The sequence below is a fragment of the Nannospalax galili genome, unplaced genomic scaffold, assembly GCF_000622305.1.
Source record: "Nannospalax galili isolate Female #2095 unplaced genomic scaffold, S.galili_v1.0 scaffold336, whole genome shotgun sequence".
NCBI classification, from domain to species: domain Eukaryota; kingdom Metazoa; phylum Chordata; class Mammalia; order Rodentia; family Spalacidae; genus Nannospalax; species Nannospalax galili.
Genome location: NW_008343385.1, coordinates 3,617,042 through 3,642,230, shown reverse-complemented (window position 1 = coordinate 3,642,230; position 25,189 = coordinate 3,617,042). Strand labels below are relative to the sequence as shown.

General features: G+C 42.2%; 1 protein-coding gene across 3 annotated transcripts in view; it reads right to left on the bottom strand.

Moving 5' to 3' along the window:
- Nucleotides 1-25,189, bottom strand: part of Armh4 (armadillo like helical domain containing 4) — a 141,880-nt gene that overhangs the window by 43,510 nt on the left and 73,181 nt on the right. The gene's annotated exons all lie outside the window — the stretch shown is intronic.

Sequence of the window (25,189 nt, the reverse complement as noted above, 5' to 3'; positions counted from 1 at the left end):
TGTCTGTGTGTGTGTGTGTGTCTGTGTGTGTGTGTCTGTGTGTGTGTGTTTATATTGAGGGATCAAATGAATGAAGTAAGTTTGGTGGTCAGATGTGACAGTAGAACACTAGCCCAAGAGACAAAAAAAACCTGGGATTATGCTAGGTGTGGTGGTGCACGCCTTTAATCCCAGCATTTGGGAGGCAGAGGCAGGCGGATCTCTGTGAGTTCAAGGCCAGCCTGGTCTATATAGTAAGTTCCAGTTGGGGCTACAGGGAGACTTTGTCTCAAAAAGACAAAAAAAAAAAAAAAAAAAAAAACCTGGGATTCCCACAGGGTATAACTCTTGATAGGATACAGAGCTTCTTAGGGCCTAAGTGGCCTCTGGAGTAATCTTGGGCTGAAGAGAGAGCTCAGGGGGTTAGAGCACTTGCTTTGCAAGCGTGAGGACCTGAGGCAGCAAGCACTCTCCTTCAGCTCTAGCCTTGTGGGGGCCGGAAACAGGGAGATTTCTGGGGCTTGCTGGCTACCAGCCTTGCTCCAGGCTCAGTGAGAGACCCTGTCTCGAAGGAATAAGATGGGGACTGATAGACCAAGAAACACACGATACACCACACATACACATGCGTGTACACACATACACACACAAGTCACAGCTCTATCAGCTTGCAGCATGTGTACAAGGAGCCAGCTGCCACTCACTCACTCACTCACTCACTCACTCACTGCACAACCACTTTTACTCCCAAAATAACCAAAGGGGAGGCTGTTAGGGAATTAAGGGTGGCTCTGCACTAAAGGAACATAGTACTAAGGGTCAAATATACCACCTAAAACAAGCACACACCCACAAATTCAATTGCAGGGAGCCCCAGTGTGTCATAGGCTAATTACCCTTGGTCCAATTCAAGTCTTGTTCTTTATTTTCTTTCAGCAAAGGGAGACAGAATGAAAAGGTAAGAAAGTCATCTTCTTCCACCATTGGCTTTATAGCAGCCTGTTAGTAAAGCTGTAAACTAACAAATACTCTATGTAGGCCACAGGAAGGAAAGAGAACTGGGGAAAGTCTTGGGGACAGTCCTAAGAACATGTGAATAGCAACAGCAGGCTTCTTTAAATGAGAAGTAATGTGATGAGCACTGGTAGAAAGCATATAGTCTAAACACAGGACCCATCTTCCAAACACAGAGAGAAGGACCAGAGAGGGTGAGAGATCATCAGAAGAGAGTCACTGCTAACAGGCCAAGGCTGAGCAGCACCAGGGGCAGAAGAAGGCAGAATAAAGTACTGAAAGAGACTTTCTGGTGTTTTGTGTTTTCTGAAGGTCATGCTCCCAGTGGGCCTGCTGAGTGCTGGATGCTGGGTCACTTTGACAGCACTTTGTCTGACCCAAGGCATTAATGTCGCTTGTAGAAAGCAGGCAATATTTCAGAAGAAGCCTGGGAAGGATGCTAAATCTCCTCAGAGTGAGCTCTGATTCTGAAGTCAATGCTTATGACCAGGCTTTTACATTAGGCATGCATTCCCATGGTCTAAGGAACGGAGAGTCTCTCTGTAGTTGCTTGCAGATGAGACAAATGGACTATTGGAAATGGTTCAACTAATGCTTAACACTGATTATCTCAAAAGTACCCTATAAATACCAATTCACACCACATCACTCACCAAAAGTATGCCAATGAAAACCCTCTAGAGCAATAACTCCCTCAGCATAGGGCATTTATGGGGAATTAATGACCAGCTAGAGTCTGTGAACTTTGACTAGAACCAGTGATTATAAATTCATGGGAAAATGTTTATCCTTTGGTTCATTTTTCCAAAGGTAGTATCCTTCTGTGTGTGCAGAATACAAACCCCCAGATGCTGCCCCATCTGAGCTCCCTTGTGCGGGACCCACTCTCCTGTGACTACAGATGCAGATTTCAAGTCACTGGAAAGCAGTAATATCTATCAGAAGGATGCTTACATTTTTTTTTTGGTCTTTTTGAGACTAAGCTATAGTATACTAGCTTTTTCATTTGTCTGTCTGTGGAAGATGCAGTAACTCGTCTCCAGAATAAACAGGGTAGTAAAAGCTGCATTAGTGACTCAGCTTTGCTGCTGTGTCCTCATAACCCTGTCTCAAGTGGAGAATAGCTTGTTCCTGGCTTGGTGTCCCCCTGACACTAATTTGTCTTTTACACTAAATGTGTGGAACACAATCTGATCATAATTCTAACAAACTGATTATCATCAGCAAGTAACAGTTAAGGTTTGGTAGAGGTATAAAGACTTCGAAAATACCTTTATTCCTAACGAACGATGATCTTCCAAAGCTGGTTTGATCATTGGACTCTGCAACATATGAGTCTTAACTCCATATATTGATGGTAAGGAGTAAGTAGGCACTGGGACATTGATCTTGCAGGTTATCCCTGCAGAACTGTGTAATCCCAGGGCTGCAGAGATGACTCAGGGATTCAGAGCACTGGCTATTCTTGCAGAGGACCCAGGTTTGGTTCCCAGCACCCGTATGGTGACTAACAACCATCTGTAACTCCAGTTCCAGGGGAGCCAAGCCCTCTTCTGACCTCTGAGGGCATTGTACAACACAGGTGCACTTACATACATGCAGGCAATACACTCAAACACATAGAAATTTTAAAAATAATAAAAATTTTTAAAGATATGTAATCCCAAGACAATCACAAGGAGCACTTCTAAGTCTGAATAATTTTTTTACAAATACCTCTGGCTGAAAAGAGTCACTGCCATCACAAGCCACCAAGGTCAGAGGGAAAAGATCTCTCTGGGATATCTGGCCAGCACAGGGCTTTTCATAGAGTATGCATAGCAACTGTTCCTAGGGAAGTTTTCAGACTTCCCAGAGTCTCAAACTGCCCATGTGTCTCTCTAATCATCACAAGCAATAATAAACTAAGTATCCATTAGTTTTATTCCCTTCTCCTATCTCTCTGGCTCTTTCCAGCTGGGACCACTGATGCGGCTTTGGCTGACCTCAATGCCCAGGTCAATGGTGACAGAGGCAGCCTGAACCAACAGCCTCCACCTAAGCTCCCTGGTTCACTTTGGCTTAGAAGTAAATCCCATCCCAGATTCTATGAATGTTCCAGGCCCAGAAGGGTTCTTCCTGACTAGCCTCACTAGGAGAGGGGGGTGTTTACTTGTTATTCTCAACTCTTATACCCAAGCCCTGTGCTGGCTCAGTTGAAAGGATTATCCTCAATTGCCCAGCCTAGGAGCATAGACCTTCACTAAGGCTCAGTTCACTGGCAAGACCCTGAAGTTCAGTGTGGTTTATGTCAATCCTTCCTTCAGAGTGTGAACGCGGCACCCCACCCCACCAGAATCCAAATCCCACACCTCTAGCCCACCTTCTGCTAGCGGCAAGCATCACTGCATGAAACCATGCACGAACCGTCCAGATTTCCCACAGCTCAGCCCACCTCGGTCCCTGCCTTAGGACTAATCATGTCTGGTTTTTTGTTGCTGTTGTTTTTGTGATGGTGCTAGGGAACAAACCTCACACATCTAGGCAAACATTCTACACTGAGCTAAACCCCCATCCCAGAACCAAGTGCTGTAGTGCTGCTCACTATCAGACATCATGTCCAGTTCCCCTGCTCTCCCTTCCAAAGCCAAGAGTCTGGTCAGTTGCTGTGTTCAAGCAAGGATGTTCTTGAGAGCTGTGGAAGAAACCAAAGCAATGGAGAATGGTCACTTCTGAACAGAGGCTGAGAAATGGAAACACCAACCCTGACAGAGCTTTAATCTGGTGAGGCTTTTCCCAGCTCCTTAGGAACCATCCCCAGACAGTTCCCAGCTCTAAATCAAAAGCTGATGTAGGAAAGGCTTCTGTACCACATCGTACTTCAGGCAGCTGACTTTGTGTGGTGCTGTGGAGGACACCAGCTGCACAAACTACATGGCAGCCTTGTCTGGGGGTCAGACAATGAGGTGGAGGTGAGAATCTGAATCTAGCTTCTACTGAATACTGAACCCTTCGCTTAAATGATCCTATTTACCCCTCCCACGAGCCTAGCAAGGTCAGATTGTCCCTATTTTATCAAATAAAAAAATTTTAACAGCATGAAGCTCAGAAAGGTTAATGTATTTTCCAAAATTACTCACTAAGTAAGCACAAAGCTGAGAAGTTAAGATTCTACACCTGGGTTCTACCCACTAGGTACAAAGCCTTCCCAAGAGATGCTTAAAAGGAACAGCCAGGGGCAGGGAGGATAATCAGGCTGCAGCCAAACACAAGAGCCATAGAGAAGAAAGAAACCAAAAGAGTCCAATACCGCAGCCAGGTAACGAAAGAACACAAAGGATGACAGGTATCAAATGAGAACAAGTGAGCTCCGTAGTGCATGCCATAGCTGTGTTAACATCTACAGATAGACCCACTTTACTAATAAACCCAAACTAAGGCATCAAAATTTCAGATAATTTGCCTGAGTTCATACAGCTAGTGGGGAGTAGAGTCTGGACTTGAACCCACTCAGCAATCAGGATCCAGACAATGTAACTTCAACCCTTCTTTAGAGGTCCAGAAGACCTCAGCAAGAACAGTTTTAGTAGAATGATGCAATCTAGCCAGTTTGCCGCTTATCTAGGAAAAGGAGAGAGAGAGAGAGCACTCCAAGAGCATGTACTGCTCCTTCAGGCTGCCACAACAAAGCACTGCTAGCCGGCAACTGGAAACGTAAAAATTTCTTCTTGCAATTCTGAAAAAAGTCCAAGTCCAAAATCAAGGTATTGTCAGAACCATGCACTGTTCCAAGTCTCCAGAGAAGGGGTCTTCCTTGCCTTATCCAGACTCTGGTAAAGTTTGATTTATGGCAACAAAACTCTATAGTCAGCCTCAGGTCTTCACACAGTCTTTCACTCTGTCCAAACATCCCTACTTAGACACCAGCCACACTGGATTAAGACTCTTTCTAATGACTCATCTTAACTGATTAAATCTGCAGACACACTACCAAATAAGGTCATGATCAAAAGTGCTAAGATTTAGGAGTTCAATGTTCCTTCCTGGGTGAAGGGGACATAATTCAACCCATCACTGGTACGGTGAGTTCTAGGGGGCAGATTTTTAAAGATGAAGATGAGAAAGATAATATCCATGCCCTCTTAAAATAACATTTTATTAAGGATCAGTAGGCAGGTCATGGTTCTTTCCAAATAAGCAGAAAATTTGATTATCTTCATCCTAAGAAAGGCTTGCCAGGCCACACACATCATTTTTAGTATTCTGTTTTGATTTAATGAACTTGGGAAGGACATAGCCTTACATCTTTGGCCAAGAACACTGTGGTACCATCATCTATCACCACTCGTGTCGGCTCTGATCAATAAGAAGCAAAATCAATGCTCATGTCAAGCTGCACAGTTAACTCTCAGCCACACAGACTGACAGAGGCAAGCAAGCAGTTTACGCAAACACTAAAAGTGACAAACTTTCCAAGGGCTGTAATTGATCTGGGTTTTGGTTGATGTATATTTTTCTTGAGAAGTTTAAATAACTGCTTTAAAATCTCTTCATTTATAACAAGTAAGACAAGGAAGTAGCCTGGAAGCATCCAGGCTGGCAAGAGGAAGAGGAAGCCAAGAACTGCTTCATAACAGGAGTAATAAGTTCAACCAACTCCCAAAATATTAGCATTAAAATTTTGCCTTAAATAATTCAGCACAGTGGGGCTGGCAAAATTACTGATTGTTTAAAAGTGCTTACCACATAAGCCTGACAACCTGAGTTCCATCCCCAGAACCCACATAAAGGTAGAGAGAACTGACCACAAAGTCATCCTCAGGCCTCTATATGTCATGGCCTGCACACATGCACATAGATAGTTAGATAGATAGATAGATAGATAGATAGATAGATAGATAGATAGATAGATAGATAGATAGATAGATAGATATAGATTAGCACAGATTGTCATATAAATTGTCACATATATTCATTTACTTTTACAAAAAGTTTATTAACAAGTCCTTATTGACTAGTTTAGCACAGTATCCTAAACATGGTCATTACTCAAACTCAAATGGTTCACTGAGTCAAGTGAGCAGGTGATAGTTGGTTATTAAAGTGTTTCTAATGTGCTGAGCCACACCTGAGTCTTAATATCTCTGTTCCTTGATTTTTCAATCATTGCATTCAGTATAGGATTGGACACAGTGAATAATTCCTTGTTGAAGGAAATGACACCATCATCAAAAAGGACCAAGAACCCTCTTAAATATTCAACTTTGTATAGATGGATAGTGTTCTATTTCAAAAAGCAAGTTAACCACTACCATTTACCCAAATAATACTGACATTACTCAAAGCTTCTTTTCAAAAACTCCTTCTGCAGTGAGTGACACATTCTTTGGACTACATTCCTTAGAATTCATAAGAACTCAAGAATTCACAAAATTCTTTTTTACTGCCTGCCATGGTATGTGATACCATGCTGAGTGTCCATGATGTTTGGAAAGATAGACGAATAATTCAGAGGGGTTGGAGAGATGGCCCAGAGGTTAAGAGCATTTGGCTGTTCTTGCAGAGGACCCATGTCAAGTTCCCAGCACCTACATGGTGGCTAACAACTGTCCTTAACTCCAGTTCCAGGGTAATCTGACTCCCTCTTCCGACCTCCATGGGCATTGTACAACATGGGTACACTTACATACATGAGGCTAATACACTCGTACACATTTAAAAAAAAAAAAAGAGTAATTCAGAGAAAAAACAGACAAATCAATTGCTGATCAAGCAGGATAATACTATTTGGAATTTAATTTAAAAAGTGCACAAAATGTGTTGCCAGCCAGAGTACAGGTTCGCTGCTGGTCCAGTGCAACCCTTGAATAATTTTGAAATTTCTTCTGAGTAAGTCACAGGATGATGAAGGAAGACTTCCTAGCCAATAGTGCCACTGACCAGAGGTCTACCTGCATGCACTGCCTTGCTGTGTGATTGTAGCCTCTGTGTTCCCTGGAACCTCAAGCCTCCATCCTCCAGAAGCTATCTCAAACCACATATACAGGCTATGCCCATCAAGTATCATTGTTTATTATCTTCTCCAGAGACCATAATATTTTTCTTCCTGCTTCCTTTGAAAGAGCCAGAGGATAACAAGTCTGTGTTTTCAGTCATCACTGCCATACACAAGCACCCTCTCCTCCGAAATTCCCCCCAAGGCCCACACTGCCCCTTAGAAGGAAGTTTCTCCTTACCTTACTTACTGCTTTTCTTGTTTAGTTTTATTTTATTTTTAATTGGCATACATCTTTAAGGGGCATAATGTGATGTTTAAATACATGAATGCATTATATAATGATTGGATCAGGAAGGTTAACACATCCATCATCCCAAATATTTATCATTTATTTGTGGTAAGGACACTTGAAGTCTTCTAGCTATATTGAAATATACAGCGCATTATTACGAATTATTGTTCACCTACTATAGAACACATAAATAAGTCAGCTCTATGATAGATATGAGTGACTGGATGACCAATTTAAACATCAATATGGCTTTTATTCCCACCTCCTTATAGTATATCTTTTGATAATCTCTTTCTCTTGAGTGTGGACAAGACTAGTGGCTTGTCTCCAGCAAACAGAAAATGGCAAATGTGATGGGATGCCACTTCTGTGACTGTGATACATAAGATCATAATGCTTGCTTTGCCCCACTCTATGTGAGGCCCATGTGGCAAGGAACTGAGGACAGCCTCCAGCCAACAGGAACCTAAAACTATCCCTCCTATTGCAGCAAGGAACCAAATCCTGCCAATAACCATGTAAGCTTGGAGGCAGGTCCTCCCCAGCCAAGCCCTAGAACAAGCCTCAGCCAATCTCTCTAAGCTGAGCTCCTGAAGCAGAGGACCCAGGTAAGCCACACCTTCCTCTTCATATTATTTCATCTCCAGAAACTTTCTTTGCCATGTTCATGGTCTTGCTGTCTGTTTACTTCATGTAAGATGATCATTAATCTGCAACTGCCAACAGTGTGCTTGTCTAGTGAAGTTGTGTGAATTTTCTCCATGGGGCGGGAGGGGGGACCTAACCAACACCTCCCCAATTCCTGTACAGTTCCAATGACAAACCAAAGTTTGATTCCACCAAAGTTCACCCTGGGGAATCAATGAGTTTATAGATGTACTTACAGAGCAATGGGAGAGGGGGTATGGGCAGGAGCATGGGTGACCTTAAAACAACCACACTGGTTGGCATGGATGATGACTCCCCAGGGCTGTGTAAATAAAAGCCCCCTTCTCCTAGTCTCCCCCAGCCTATGTACTCTTGGCCTTCCCTGAGTTCTTGAGGTCATGTGCACTTAGGGAAAAATCATATACAACTGCCTGGGAGGAGTGGGCATATGCTCAAGTGAGGGTCCAATGACTCTTCCCACACCCTCCTTCTCTGAGGGGTTGTCAACAGTCAACTATCCCAGCTGTGATGCTCTTTTGTAAGTAGACACAGTCGTTCTTATGAAGATGGTAGTTGTTCTGCTTGAAGGATGGTGTTACACAAGTGGTCAGTCCTGGTGAAGGTAGGTCTGCATATGCAAACACACTACAGTGTGTTGCAGCCATGCCTCTCCATGCCCTGCCGACTCTGCACGCCAGTTAACAAAGCCTATTCTATTCGGTTCTGTTCTAAATAGTTACCTTCAAGAGTAAACAGAACCTGGAAGAGGTAAACCCATTCAACAGAGAGCATTCTAGTAGCTGCCAGAGTGAAGGCAGAGAGTAGTGGGTGGGTGCCTAATGGATGTGAGGTTTCATTTGGAGTGATGGAAATATCTTGGAACTAGATAGAGAAGATTTGGGTAGCAAAACGTGGAGTGTATTAAAAGCCACTGAATTGTACACTTTAAAATGTTTAACGGATACTTTTATATCATGTGAATTTTATCTCAGCTTTTTAAAAAAATGTAATGTAAGAAAGAAAAAGAGGTAGGTATGATGATGCAGACCTATAATCCTAATACTCGGCAAGTGGAGGCAAGAAGATCAGGAGTTCAAGGCCAGTCTGGGCTACATGAGACTCTGTTTCAAAAAGCAAAGACAGAGGAGGAAAGCTTGGAAGACTTCAGCAAAATGTTTTTAAACCATAAAGGAGTCATAAAAGAGGGTCAGTTCTGGTCGTTTTTCCATGAGGAAATTTAAAAATAACTTACTACAGCCTATTTCCAAATCCCATAATTCATATGTTACTGAGTATAAAATTTACCATTGATGCTGTTTATACTATACTATATTGACATTAAATTTACCATTGACATTAAAATCACACATACATTGCAAGATGTATCCTTGATTTTAGAAATATCAAAATGTAAAACCATTTGGAGTCAAATGACAAGGTAGCTCCAAGGGTACAGGTGCCTGCTGCGAAGCACGACCATCTGAATTCTATCTCCAGGACCCACAAGGTGGAAGGAGAAAACCAACTTCCACAAGTTGTCCTCTTACTTCCACATGTGCTCAGGAGTCCACACACATACACGGCACATAAATTAAATGTAGCCAGGCGTGGTGGCACACACCTTTAATCCCAGCACTCGGGAGACAGAGGCAGGTGAATCTCTGTGAAAGCTACATCAGCTTGAGTTTCAGGCCAGCTGTGGCTACCAGGATACCTTGTCTCAGAAAGACCAATAAATAAATTAAATAAATAAATAAATAAATAAATAAATAAATAAAAATGTAAAAAATATTAAGGATTCAGAGAAAAACACTAACACAAACTCAGACACTTCTGAACTGAGGCAGGATGGGATCTCTCCTTTACCTGCTGCATGCCTCTGAGCTTCCCCTAGCTAGAAGAGAGTCTTCGAGCCTCAGGAATCAATGTTATACTGTAAGAGGCAAACACAGAAGCAACACAGAGGCTTGTTTGTCAAGGTGGGAACCTCACTTTGAAAGTTTCGCTCATTTAATCCACAAAACTTCATTGAGGGTCTGTTCTGCCCTGGGCCTTGTTCTGGACTCCAGAGAGAAGTGGGTAAGAAGGCTCTGCCCTGTGGAATTTCCAGTCCAGTAGGAAAGACAGTTGGCTCCACTAAGAAAGCCAAAATGGGATTTAGCATCTGGGTCAAAGGACAACAGGGTGGAGCCTAGGGGTGGTAAAAGAAGAATAGAGAGAAATCTAGAGAAGGGGACTTCAAAGAACCCATATATGGTGAGTTAGCAAATCAAGGGAAATAGCAGCAAAATATCTGCCCTGTTCTAGGGCCTCTGAGTGATGCCTAATCAGCTCCAAACAAGCTCCTTCTACTAGTAGGCAGCACCAGAGGCCTATCTAGCCGTTCCTGAGCAAAATGTCAGGCCTGCAAGTTTCATCCCTTTTTTAGTATATACTGCTTCACAGACTAAACAAAGAAACAAATTTGGGAGTAAATTGACCTCTTCCTCTCAGCCAACCAAGTAGGTGGTTTTAGGCGCTAACAAGACACTAACTGCAAAAACAATCACCTTATGTAAAAAATAAATCTCGAGGAGCCAAAATTTAACTTCAAGGAAAAGAGAGAGAAAGAGTAAGTTAAGGAAGGTTTCACATCTTTCTTGGGAAAGTGCAGACTGAATTCTAATGGAGGAGTTGCTGAGGAGACCATTAAGTGGTCGGAATGGCTTTTCTTTTCAGGATGATAATGGATGTGGCATAGGTGCTAGGAATAAGAGGACTCAGAGAAGCAAGTGTGTACTTAAAAAAAGATCTTGTAAAAAGCTTTTAGTTCTTTTTATTATTCACATCCCTGAAAATGAGTGTCTGAAAATTGATTATAAAAGTCAGCTTTCCACATTTGGACATGATGGGGTAGATTTTCATTAATGCCCCGCCCAACAGAAGAGCTCTCCTGCTAATGTGTTTGCAATAAAAGCAGCACTAATGTTCCCGTTACAAACTTTACATCTTGACTGCAGCTCTCTGGCTAGCGTAACTGTCTCCTCCAGAGGCATGCTGAGGTGTTGAAGGACGTTCTTTACTTCTCAGGACACAGCATCATTGTGCCTGTTAGGATTAGACAGCATCATATTTGACTTGCTCAGCTGAAACTAAGACATCTTGCTAGCCTTAATGATGCCTCTCTGACAACTAATTCATTTGGGAATGTACCTAGTGATTTGTTACTGAGGGACACAGATGTGAATTTCAGAAAGCTAAGAAGGGGCATGTGAACAATCTAGCTTTGTTTCTTAGCCAATGCTTAGGCATAGCATCACAAGAAAAATCTACTGAAGTTGCCAATCCTTCTATCATAAGAAAGATTCTGAAGACCTAGTCCAAAGATACCCTGGCCACTGGTTTAGTATCTACATAAATATATCAGGCTTAAAGATAAAGATAAGCCAGGAGCTAAGATGGCTCAGCAGTTAAGAACATGGGCTATTCTTGTTGAAGACCTGGGTTTGGTTCCCAGTACCCACAGGGCAGCTAACAACTATCTGTAACTCCAGTTCCAAGGGATCCAACGCCCTCTTCTGGCTTCCATAGGCACTGCACTTACATCAATGCAGACAAAACATTCATGCATATAAAAGAAAATAATCTTTTGAATATAAATAAACCAATTGCAGCTGGGTATGGTGGCACATGCCTTTAATCCCAGCACTTGGGAGGCAGAGACAGGTGGATCTCTGTGAGTTTGAGGCCAGCCTGGTCTATATAGCAAGTCCAGGCCACTGGGGCTACAGGGAGACCCTGTATGGAAAAAAAACTGCAGCCCCCCCCCCCAAGTTTCTTCTTCCCACAGCTGCTGGCATTTCCAATAAGAGGTGAAACACTGTAATAATCATGTCTATCCATGCATGCAGCACATGTGTGTCTACTTATTTCACAGACACATCAAACCATTACTAAAATGCATCCTTTGTAGTCTGGTCAGCCTATCAGGCATCACACCCTTAAAGAAAACTGGCTCTCCCTAGCACAGCAACTATCAACTGCCACTAGATCCTCAGTTAGGGATGGAGTTTTTTACCCACCTCCTCCCCCTCTGTGCTAGGTTTTTGTCTGACTTAGGCTTTCATAGATCTTGTGTGTGTTGTCATAGGCACTGTGGATTCATGTGTGCAACTGCCCTGTTGTATCCCAACAACACAGTTCCCATGTATTCATCCATTATCCCTGGCCTTTACAACCTTTTCACCCCCTCTTCTGCAATGATCCCTGAGCCTTGGGAGGAGAGGGTGTGATATAGTTACCCCATCGAGGGCCAACACTTCACAGTCTCTCATTCTCTGCATGTTGACCTTACCCAGCTATGATCCCTAAGAGCTATAATGACTGGCCTGACAAGATATGCCCACCAGTGCAATAGTGGCACAAATGTTATGTGACTAACCAACCACTTTCTGATTGGATTTAAGGCCCACTTCACGGCATGGAGCCTATACCTGGTACTGTTATCAGGGCTGAGAAAATGTGCTAGACAAGTCACAGGCTGTCGGGGAAAAGTCTTCCTATTAAAGTAGGAGAAAAACCTACTACTACAATTCCGATAAATAGACATAGTATTAAGCCAATTCTAATGATTTGTTGTTATACCTATAGATTAGTGTACCTCTCAACTCTCACCAAAGAAGCTTCTTTTTGCAGCAGATGGTGCTTAAGAAAAATCAGTTTTTAAAATCAAACATTATAGCACAGTACAATCCAGATATGTACCAATTTGACACTTACATGCTGAGGAATGAAGGAAAATATTAGAAGCCTTTTGTTTCCTGTAATTAAAATGTTATGCTTCTGTAAGAGCAGAAAACTTTGTATGTATAGTAAACAGACTGCAGTTCATCACATACAAGAGTCTCAGCTCTGAGCCACGGTGTTTCAGGCAGTGCTGGTTTGCACTGTGTATAGGAAGAACATATACAGTGTAAAGTGTACATGTTGTGTGTTCAGAATGAAAGCTTCAGTGAAGTCACATGATGAAACACAAGCAAGAGCTGCCTGAAACATCCCCAATTCGTTAGGTTTGATTTTAAATTAATTTTTGGTCATTGCATGTTCAAAAACCTTTTACTATTGTCACATTTTTATGACCCTCACAGTCAGTTAAGAAGCTATGACTTAATGATGAATGATCCCAAGTGGTTCAGCTCTTATCAGCTCAAAGAGGAGGAAAAAGGCTGATAGGATCTAGATTACAAGTGGCAGGGTTGGACTTGGACAGGGACCCAAAGTCAAAAAGGAAGATGGGCCTAGATGCACTGCAGATAATCACAGGTTAGTCCAAGACCCCTTACATAGATGAAAACACTAAAGGTTCTGAGTGACTACAGGAGTTACTCAAGACCATACCATAATTAACAGCACATTCAGAGCAGTCAGAAGTCCCCCGGCCCCAAACCCCAATATATTGCAATGCTTCTTTCTAGGAGTTAGAACATCACCAAACATTTTCAATTTTCTGAACATAGAAATGGAACAGGGTCCAAGGAATAGTCAACAACATGTCGGATCTAGAGTTTGAGGCCAGCCTAGGCTATGTAGTGAGTTGGAGACCAGACACACACACACACACACACACACACACACACACACACACAAGAAATAGAAATGGCAACATATATAAATTAAAACAAACTGTGCAGGAGCTAGAGAGATGGCTCAGTGGTTAAGAACACTGGCTGTTCTTCCAGAAGACCTGGGTTCGAATCCCAGCAGCCACATGGAGCTGAAGAGATGGATCAGTGGTTAAAAACACTGGCGTCCAGAAGACCTGGGTTCGAATCCCAGCACCGACATGGCAGCTAACAGCTGTCTGTAACTCCAGTTCCAGGGGATCCGACAGCCTCTCCTGTCCTCCACAGGCATTGTGCAACACGGGTACACTTACCTACATGCAGACAATACACACATACACATAAAAACTAACCTTCTTGTACGTTTAACAGCCATACTTTGAGGCCTATACTAATTTGGTCAGAGGGACACAAAGGACAGTTTTTGCTCCTTGCCCTCCTAGGTTGACTAAGTTCCAGGAGACTATGGGTATCTCTCAAAATGTCTGTAACTGCAGTGAGTCACCTGTCCTCTTGCTCAAGGAGGCCATGGAGACCCCATCAAATGGACTTGAACCAGTGTCCAGTCTACAAAGAGAAGGGTCAACACAGAGGAAACATTTCTTCCATGCTTCCAAGCAAAGCCAGCCATGGTTGAGCAGGACCTTTGACTTATCTTCACATAGATGGAACTGGTAAAAGAAAGGAGCCAGGGGCTCCTTCCAAGCCCATGTGACCCCTGAGGAACAGATCCTCAAAGAGACTTAAGAGTAAAAATAAGTTGGTTTATCTGGGCCAACTGTATGGTCTTAAACACCCAAAAGGAAAGTATAACCAGAAATTAAAGGGGTCAATATAATTTTTTAAGAGTCCATATGTATAGCTAAAGGCTACATAACAAGAAACAATGCTAGACAGGAGATACCTTCCTTTGAGTTCTTGGCCAGGGTGGCCCAAGAGACTCTCAGACAGTAACCCAGAATAGAATTGAGAAAATGAACAGCAGACCACAATCTACCTAAAGGAATATTGACAAGTGATTGCTGCTAGATGAGGAACAGCTGATCTTCCTAAAACAAGGAACTCTAGATAGTCTGACTAGATTCAGCGAATGGACAAGCACTGGGGAACAGTTGGGGGCGCCGACAACACAGTGGACAGTAACAGGGATGACAGAGTATATGGGCTCCAGTGTCGGGGGGAGAGGCTATGGAAGGGTGTCATTTGGGAAGTGGGTATATAGATGAGTAAGATTGTTTGGGATATTTTGTATGATATGCACTCAAAAATTCAATAAATTTTAAAAATGAGTTATATTTGAGGAAGACGCATAAAAATTTACTTCATGTTAATTAGTAAAGGTGATAAGCATTACCACTGAAATCTACCTGATGACTTTAGATCCATAACTCAGGTGCCAAGGATCTAAGTGTAACCGCCTATGACTAGTAATAATCAGATACATAGAGATTAGAGATGCATGTGCAAACATCTAAGAATTAGTAGCATTAAAAATGAGTCTTTCTGTAAGAAACAGTATATTTTAAAAGGAAATGGAGATCTTTTTTTTAATGTCTTTTTTGAGACAGGGTCTCCTTGTAGCCCCAGCTGTCCTGGAACTCACTATGGAGACCAGACTGGCCTCGAACTCATAAAGATCCGCCTGCCTCTGCCTCCTGAGTGCTGGGATTAAAGGCATGCGCCACCACACCCGGCGAAATGGAGATTTTTTTTAAAGGTTAAACCCTCATTCAATTTTATGTCTTATAGGGTTTATACTGAGTTCAATATTGTATAGCTGTATTAATTCAACTGTGAACCTAAAAATTTACAGCCACTTTTGAAAGAAACATATCTTTACTCTGGAAATTGTTATTGAGTATGTTAAAGCTGTAACGAAATGCTTCTTCTAATCTTGTGGTTATTAAATAAATAATAAAAAAAGATAAACAGTTAAAAAATAAAAGAGAGAGACATGGTAATTTAAATGTGTATACTACACACAGAAATGTACCAAGATGTGCAACAGTAAGAAATGGAACAACTGCACAGAGGGAATAAGAAAAGGACAAATCAAACTTTTTAGATTTCTTGCCTCTGTGTAAACTGTTTATTTCACTAGGAAAGAAAAAAGAACAGTCACTACGTCAGGAAGAAATTCATTCTGATTTAGATATACTGAAGTCTCAGATACTGGGAACAGATACTATTGCAGTAATCTTCTTGAGGAAGACATGGATTGAAACTCAGATACCTGAGATAAAACAAAGCTTTGGCAGCCAACACAGAAACAGTGACAGAATGAGTAAGGAAGAGCGTGAACAAAGGCCAAAGCCCTCAAGATTTTGACAGAAGGACAAGAGAGGAGATGACACATGGGCAAGGAGACAATGCAGAACCGAAAGAACCCAGCTGGTACCATTCCCCCAAGACCAGGAGACCATCAGCAAACAGCCACCTGACAAGCCACAGAGGACTGAGGGGAAACTTTGATCCCAGAAGATTGTGTTTGTTTTGAGACAGGGTCTCCTGTAGCCCCAGCTTGCCTGGAACTCTCTATATAGACCAGGCTGGCCCTGATCTCACTGAGCTCCTCCTGCCTCTCTCCCGAGTGCTAGGATCAAAGGCCTGCACCAATTGCAGCCCAGAAGACTTTAACTTTGAAAATGATTGGTTTTTTTTTTAACTTTTAATTAAATATTTTAACATTCATACATATAAAAAAACACATAAACATGGTTTTTTTAATTTTTTTAAAAAGAAACTGTGCAGTTAAGCCTTTAGTATCCTGAATATCTAGTTCTCAAACTTAGTTTGTAATATGTTATGTGTAAAAATTTATTTTCTTTGTCCAAAAGAAAGATTATAACTAGCCTTAAGGTCATTGTTTTTATGTGATAAACAAATGGGATTCTTGAGTACATTAAATAAAGGTGATTACAGACCTGTTAACTTTTTCAAAAATGAAGCAAAATAGTAATAATAATAACAAGGCCTTTCCTTCTGCAACTAACTAAAGGCAAGAAAGCCTCTCCACTGATTCATGAGAATGCATTTCTGCTGTTTTTACATTACAAGTTTTTAGCCAGGTGTGGTAGTGCACACCTTTGGTAGATCTGTGAGAGTGAAGCCAGCCTGGTCTACATAGCAAGTTCCAGGCCAGCTGGGGCTACAAGGAGACCCTGTCTCAAAAAAAGAAGAAGAAGGAGAAGAAGAAGGAGTGAGAGGAGGAGGAGGAGGACTACAGGGAGACCCTGTCTCAAAAAAAGGAGAAGGAGAAGGAGAAGAGGAAGAAGAAGAAGAGGAAGAGGAAGAAGAAGGAGGAGGAGGAGAAGGAGAAGAGGAAGAAGAAGAAGAAGAAGAGGAAGAGGAAGAAGAAGGAGGAGGAGAAGGAGAAGAGGAAGAAGAAGAAGAGGAAGAGGAAGGAGGAGGAGGAGGAGGAGGAGGAGATGATAAGTATTTAGTCTCCTTAGAAGGATATGCCCAGATTTTTGAACTTAATTTTACTCCTCCAGAAATCAGCATTTGGAACTCAATGAATTGAATTTGGGATTTCAAAGTGTAACTAATAAGCCCTGGATAAACAGCAAGTGTGGAACAGAGTACCTTCATATTTCTTTTCTATCTACTTAAATGCTCAGGGGTGAAGGCAATGGCTAGTTCCTGTCTGCCAGCTGGTTACTTTATTCCAGGTTGACTCCGGGTTGTTTTCAGCTGACTTCAACTCCTTGGTGGAGCTTCTTTTAATCTGAACACCTCAGTGTGTCAAATGAACGAAATGCTAGGGAAAGGCAGGCTGCTTCAGCGCTAGACTGCATCTTCCACACACCGCATGCTAAATGTAATTAAACCTACTTCTCAAAGTATTTCACATACAGAAGGCAGACAGTAAGCAGATTGCACTATCTCTCATGAGGAGTAATGACAGTAATATGAATCATAATTAATTTTTAGGTAGCTTAAATGATCTAAGTCAGATCAGGAGGAGGCTATTCTACATGCAATTCAAATGTGAGTGAGATGGCAAAGGAGATCAATGGCTCCATTCACAAGCCTATGAGAGTGATGTCAGAGTGAAGAAATCCAGATGCTGGCTCCCCAGTTTGTGCCTTGACACAGAACATGGGCAGCTTCTCAAATGCCATTTCATCTGAGTGACCGCCCCTGACTCCTCAGCTCAGGGGCGCCCTGGTTGTCTTCTATTTCATCTGTGTTCTCTGTGATTGCTTATACCAGTCTGTCTACACTGGAATCATTTCTTTGGGGACAGATAATTACTTCTCTAATTGCTTCCCCAGATGCTCCCAAAGCCACACCTCCTCATCACTTTCCAAGCCCAAAACCTGGCAAATGCCTCACACAATGTGAGGTGTTGCATATGCATCTGTTGAATAGACGGATGGATGGATGAATGGGTGGGATGGAATGGAATAATCTGCAGGCCAATTTTTTTTTCCTGAAAAGACTTGTAATTATTAAACATATTATTTTTATAATAAACAATAATACGAGATGAAGGATTTGAGTTTGGGGTGGCAAAGAAAATGGATGGAACTGGAAATCATTACATTAAGTGAAATAAACCAGACTCGGATAGATGAACACTGAATGCTTTCTCTCATATGCAGAAAGTAGATTTAAAATTTGGGGTGGGCATTCATGACACTGGAAAGACAATCATGAGAGAGGGTAGAGATCTTGAGGAAGAGGAGGGAAAACAACACAGTGGAATACACTGAATGAAAGCTGAAGTAACAACCATCCGGAGGAAGGGAAAGAGCCAGAGGGGAGCAGGGGCTTACAGTGAAGGCATTGGGGTAGGGGGATTAGAATAAAATACAGTGACCATGTATAAAATGTCATGGGGAAGTCATTACTTTGTAAGCTAACTTAAAAACTAATTTAGGGTAAGTGAAATAGTTCACTTGCTGCCAAGCCTGACGACCTGAATTCAATCCCCAGAACCCTCATAGTGGAAACAGAGAATCAACTCCCACAGGTTGTCCTCTGACCTCTACACACATGCCATTGCACACACATGCCCACACACAGGCACACACACACACATAAATAGATGTAATAAATTTTTGAGTGATTTTTAATTTTTCTAAAAATGGTTGTATCAGCTGAAGGATCTGAGTTGGGGTGGGAAAGAAATTCTGATGCTTGGTGAATTTTCAGCTGCTTTTCCATCTAATAGAATCCTTTTGTTCAGGTAGCTCCTGGGGTTTTAGTTGACTACAGCGCCACCTACTGCTGAATTTGAGGAAGTTCACTTTCCACTTGCTGATTGCAGGTGCCTGAAACAAGACCCTGGGTGTTCAGATGCCACCCTGTCATTATGGCTAAAGGTGCCTACAGTTAACATCCATTTTACGGAAAGAACACCTCAGTGTTTATTTCACTGACATATGCATGGAGAATTAGGCACAAGACCCTGAACAGCAATTCCTGGTTGCAGCACCCCTCCTGGGGGCCTGGCTGAAGGAGGGTAGGGTGACTAGAGGAAACATCGCTAATTCACTTCCTCTTGTCTGAATGCCACCTTTATGTCTATATTTGACTTTGTGAAATTCCCACTTCTTTGGGAATTTGACCCGTAAAAATGTGGCAACTCTAACCCAAATAAAAAGAACCCCAAACCTAGAAGAGTATGAGAAAACATCTTTATGCCACTTTACAAAAAAATAAAATAGCACTGATATTTTTGAGTGCCTCTTGCTCACTTAGGAAGTTGCTCTGGTTCTGAGGTGGGGGTCATTTAACTCAGTGGGAGAGCATTTGTTTGACATGTACAAAGCCCTGGGTCAGGCCCCAGTGCCACAAAAAGTATAAAAGGTCCCAGAGATAGTATTGAGTAAAGTTGAACACACCCTCTGATAAATCCACAGTCATGTTCAATGCCTTTGACTTCTAAAGCAGTTATTTTCCTAAGAAAGGACTCTACCATTACTTTCTCTCAGCTCTTTATTTAGCTAGGAAAAAAGAGTGGACTTGTTCACTGGGGGGCGGGGGGGAGTCCTTCCTAATACTGTAATATACTTTTTGTTCAACTTTTGCTTACATAAGTTGTATGATGTGACTATTACTAGTTCAGTGAAACTATCTGCTTAAGTCGAAAAAAGGACACTTAGGTGCGATGGCTCAGCAAGTAAAGGCACTTGCCTGCCAAGTCTGATACCCTGCGTTTGAACCCTGGAAATTATACGGTAGCAGAAGAGAACTACCAAACGTTGTCCTCTGACCTCCACATGCACGCCATAACACACACACACACACAAATAAATGTAATATTTGGGGGGGGGTCTTTTTGAGACAGGGTCTCCCTGTAGCCTCAGCTGTCCTGGAACTATGTGGACCAGGCTGGCCTTGAACTCACAGAGATCCACCTGCCTCTGCCTCCCAAGTGCAGGGATTAAAGGCATGCGCCACCACACCCAGCTATAAATGTAATTTTAATTTAATGCTTGAAAAGGGATAAAACCATGTAGAAGTCCTAGACCCAGGGTCTCTCCTTATCAGTTGTACACTGAGGGCAAGTTATGAAGGACCCTGAGTCTCAGCTTTCTCTAGCAGTAAAATGGTTCCACTAATTTCTCAATATATCTCAGTGTTAGGGTCGTTAGGGGGACAAAGAAGGTAATGTGTAACATGTCATAAGTCATGTAAACGTGTGGAAGTATTCTGTCAAGTCTGGAAACTGCACTATTTAGAGGGTCTATTATATTTGTATTTCTCTTCATACACCAAAGAGCACACTATTTTTAATTTATTTATTTTTATTTACGTGTGAGTGTTTTGCCTGCATGTATGTAAGTGCACACATGCTATGCAATACCCTGGAGCTGGAGTCACAAACAGTTGTTAGCCACCATGTGGGGGCTGGGAACCAAGGAAGGATCCTCTGCAAGAGCAGCCAGTGCTCTTAACACTGAGCCATTTTTCCAGTCCAAAAGTACAATATTTTAAAGGCTAAATACAAGAAACCACAGTAGAATTGAGGGTTTAAGGATGTAAAGGATCTGGCCCTCATTTTGATTCAAAGTTTTGCTTCAGATGTAGTAACTGGGGAGCTTGAGGACAATCGCATGCTGGGCTAGAACCTGGGTCTCCCAGACACTGTGCTGGGTCCCAGGGGAGAGAGCCTTCCACCCTTCCCAGCATGGGTCACCTCTGCTATGAAATAATGCCAAGTGCCCAGTTGTATTCATTTCAAACTGCTCAGAGGAAATCCAGAAAATAAGACCTATAGGGAAGATCAATGAACCACGATGATCCCACCTGCAGAAGATGAAGCAGTGGACGAGCTCCCCAGCAACATGGCCACGGGGACTTCTTCAGTCCCAGAGGCGGCCAAGTGGTGCTATGTCCTGATTATTAACACTTCTAAAACCTTTGTTAACAATACATCTGCTATGTGGTCTATTGTAAACAACTCCTTATACTGAAGATGTGTACGAACTGAGCAGAAGCCCCTCTCAGATCACAAGACAGGATACTTTTTGTTGCTTAATTTGTACTATTAAGATTTTCTCCACCACTTCAAGTGTCATCAACCAACCAAACAGCACAGCAAGCCCTGATCTGTAGCACTTGCCCATTTCCATGGTGCAAATACTCACACTACAACCAGTTTCCAGCTATCAAAAGTGGCATCATTGAAAATGCACAGCAGCAAAATATGTAGTACTTCCACCCTGCAAACAATAGACACAAATAATCTACAGTGACCAGAAAGAAGTAGCATGTAATAAGATAGTTGGAAAATGAAAAATTCTGTGCATGTTTGTCTGCATTTAATATAATGTGTTTAGTCAAGTAAATGTATTTGATTCGATCTTTAAAAACAGTTGTGTTTAACAGATGGCTAGCACAATTCCTAAAATTTCAACAATTGTTTCTTGCAATTCAATATGTGCTGGCTTCAGCAAAGAAAGGACACAAAACTATGAGAGGACTTTGGGGTTCATATATTAAGAATATCATTTTCACAATCAAATAAACATGAGTTTAAATCTGGGCTCTGCCATTTACTGAACATATGATCCTGAGCTTCAATTTCACATGTAAAATGGAAAAATATTACTATCTATGTCTTAGGATTACCATGAGGATATAATCAGATTTTCTATGCTACCACCATAACCAGTGCCTGCTGCATATTAATCATACAAGACAAAAATACATGTTTAAAAGCAGGGCCGGCTAGGTGACTCAGTAGGTAAAGCACTTGCTACACAAGCCTGATGACCCGAGTTCAATCCCCAGGTCCCATATGGTAGAAAGAGAATTGATTCCCACAAGTTTTCCCCTGACCTCCACAGGTGTGCCATGGCACACACACACACACACACACACACACACACACACACATTCACACAACACAACATAAATTTTAATTTAAAAAAAAGAAGAGGCCAGGCATAGTGGCATATGCCTATAATCACAGCCAACACTCAGCAGGTAGAGACAGGAGGATCAAGAATTCATGGCCAGGATCAGCTACATAGTGTAGTTCAAGGCCAGTCTGGGCTATGTGAGACCCTGTTGAAGAAAAAGGGGGTTCGAGGGGGAGAAAGAGGAAGAAGAGGATGAAGAAGAGGAGGAGGAAGAAGAGGAGGAGGAGGAAGAGGGGAAGAAGGAGGAAGGGGGAAGGAGGAGGAAGAGGAAGAGGAGGAAGGGGAGGGAAGAGGGGGGTGGGGGAGGTCTCCACCAAGACCCAGGCCCAGGCAAGGTCAAGGCTAAGGCTGAAAAGATGGCTCAGCAGGTAAAAGTGTTGACCATGCATGTCTGATTACCTGAGTTTGATCCCTGGAACCCACATAGTGGGAGAGGAAAATCAACTCTCAAAAGCCATCCAGGGGCTGTAGAAATAGCTTAACCATTAAGAGTACTGACTGCTCTTACAGAAGACCTGGGTTTGGTAGCCAGCATCCACATGGTGGCTAACAACCACCTGTTAACTCCAGTTCCAGGGGATATGACACCCTCCTCTGGCCTCCTCAGGTACTACATACACATGGTACACTTACATACATGTAGGCAAAATACTCATACACATAAAATAAAAAGAAATATATCAAAAAAAGTTATTTTAAGTTGTCCTCTGGGCTGGGCATGGTACACACACCTTTAATCCCAATCCTCAGGAGGCAGAGGCAGGCAGATCTCTAGTTTGAGGCCAGCAAGTGAGACCCCATCTCAAAAATAAAATAAAATAAAATAAAATTTGTCCTCTAACTTCCACATGCATGCTGTGCCACATATATGCCTACACACAATAATAATAATAATAATAATAATAATTGATAATAATAATAATAATAAATAAATAATTTTTAAAAAGGGGGGGCTTCATTTTCATTTTTGCTGTTGACACGTTGAACATGTAGTAAGTTTCCAGAACAGGTAGGTGACCAAAGCCTCTTCTCTGAAAGTCTGGAAATAGAAGACAAGCAGCCCCTTTGCCTGGAAAGTGCTGAGGGTACAAAGTCAGGAGATGAATGGCTCCCTAGGTCTCAGAATCATCATTCTGTCTTGGTCAACCAATCTTTTGCTATCTACCTGCATTTAAAGCGACCCAACCATCACTTTACTTTTTGACAACAGACTAGAGATAGGAAAAGACCTCCTCTTCCTCCTCATCTTCCTCTTCCTCCTCCTTCTCCTTCCCTCCCTCAAACCCCATTTTTCTTCAGTAGGATCTCAACAGTTTTCATGTCAATGAGCAACTCTAAAGTGTACCCCTGTTTTCAGAACCAAAAGAATAATCCAGAACTGTCCAAACACAGCAGCAGAACCCAAACCTGCATAACACCCTCAACCATGTTCTTAGTAAGACTACATAGATCAAGCACAGTGGATTGCATATATATATATATATATATAAAATGCACACACGTGTGGGTGTGGGTGTGGGTGGGTGGGTGTGGTTGTGGGTGTGGGTGTGTATCAGTGTATTGCCTGCATGGAAACTGGTCCTAGGAGGAGTATTTGCACCCTGGAAATGGGCAAGTGCTACATACAGATGAGGGCTTGCTGTGCTGTTTGGTTGGTTGATGACACTTGAAATTATGGAGAAAATCTTAAGTAAGTGTACCCATGCCACTCAATGCCCATGGATGTCAGAAGAGGGTGTCAGATACCCTGAAACTGGAGTTCCAGACAATTATTAGCCACCATGTGGGTGCTGGGATTCAAACCCAGGTCCTTTGCAAGAGTAGTCTGTGATCTTAACCACTGGGCCATCTCTCCAGCCCCAAACTGTATATTTTAAACCAGTAAAGTTTATCATATATAAATTATAGTTCAATAAGATAGTCTTGTTTTATTTTTATAAGGAGGGAAACAGAGAACACATGTCTGCATGGATTAGATTCTCATTTCCTCTTGTGTCCCTGATCTTCAGAAAGAAAAGTCATCACAGGGCAAGACCAGGAGCAGCGACTCTGCTCAGCAACTGGTGTTCCCCATCACAGCATGTGCCACTGGGAACTACATGGACCTGCACCACATGAGGGATCTGAACTAAGACTGTTCATATCCCCTACCTGTGGACACCTAGCATACATCACTCCTGTTATTCTCCATTTTCATACTCCCATAATGCTTTCATCCTGCCCTCAACCTGTGGGATCATGTCCCATCACTAAGGAATGGGCCACCTTTCCATACAGATGTCCTCGGTACAATATCTGCTACACTGAACTCAAAATGCCCTCTGCAGTGGCCACTGCCAGCTAACTCTCCAGTGGTCACCCACTCTTTCCTTACTGATAGAACCCTAACTCTACTCGTATATCTTCCCTCCCTAAAGTGGATATGGATCCTGACTGGCCTAAACCAGAGATCACTAAACTTTTTCTGTAAAAGGTAACATAGCAAACATACAAAGTCTCTAGTGTAACTGCTCAGATTCAATGTTGTAAGGTAAAATCACTGATATTAGATTAAACTAAAGGGCCTGGCTCTGCTCCTGTAAACCCATAAGAGATAGGCACCAAGCTGACTGTGGCCCCAGGAGCTATATTTTGATGAGCCCTTGTGTAAGCCAATAGGACCAATGGAGTTCCATTTGTTTAGAAAGGATTGGTTTGAACATGGGCATATGATATAACCACAGCCAGAGCAAGATGAAGGAAGATCTGTGGTGGTTACCATACAATGCTACATTGTGCCATGACTGAATAAAAACAGCCTGACTCTTAGCATCCATTTTAGCCAAGATGGGACCCGAACTGCTCTGAATACCTGTTCCTTCAGATTACTCTTGGAACTGTGCTCATGAACAAGGACTTACTCTTTTTTTTTTTTTTTGAAACAATATGTCCAGCATGAAGTGGAGGAGTAAAAATGGACCCTTATCTTATGAGAGGATTCTGTCCTTTCTGACCCTTATTGACCAAGGATAGCAAACACACAACCACAAACAGATGTTATCAATTTAATCCCATCTACTGTTTGTAACATAAATGGGATAACCTTTGTTGCACGGAACAGATGTCTGCTATTTTTATATTTGCAGCAGTTGCTTGATTGATATGTAAAACATAATACATAAACATGTATTATTCTGGGTCAAAGGTAAAGAAAGGTCATAAGGGATTAAGACTGTATTCTGAGGTCACAAGAAGAGTCCAAGGTTCAGTGAGCATGTCTACATTATAAACAAGTTAAGATTAACTTTTTGGTTGCAAGGTA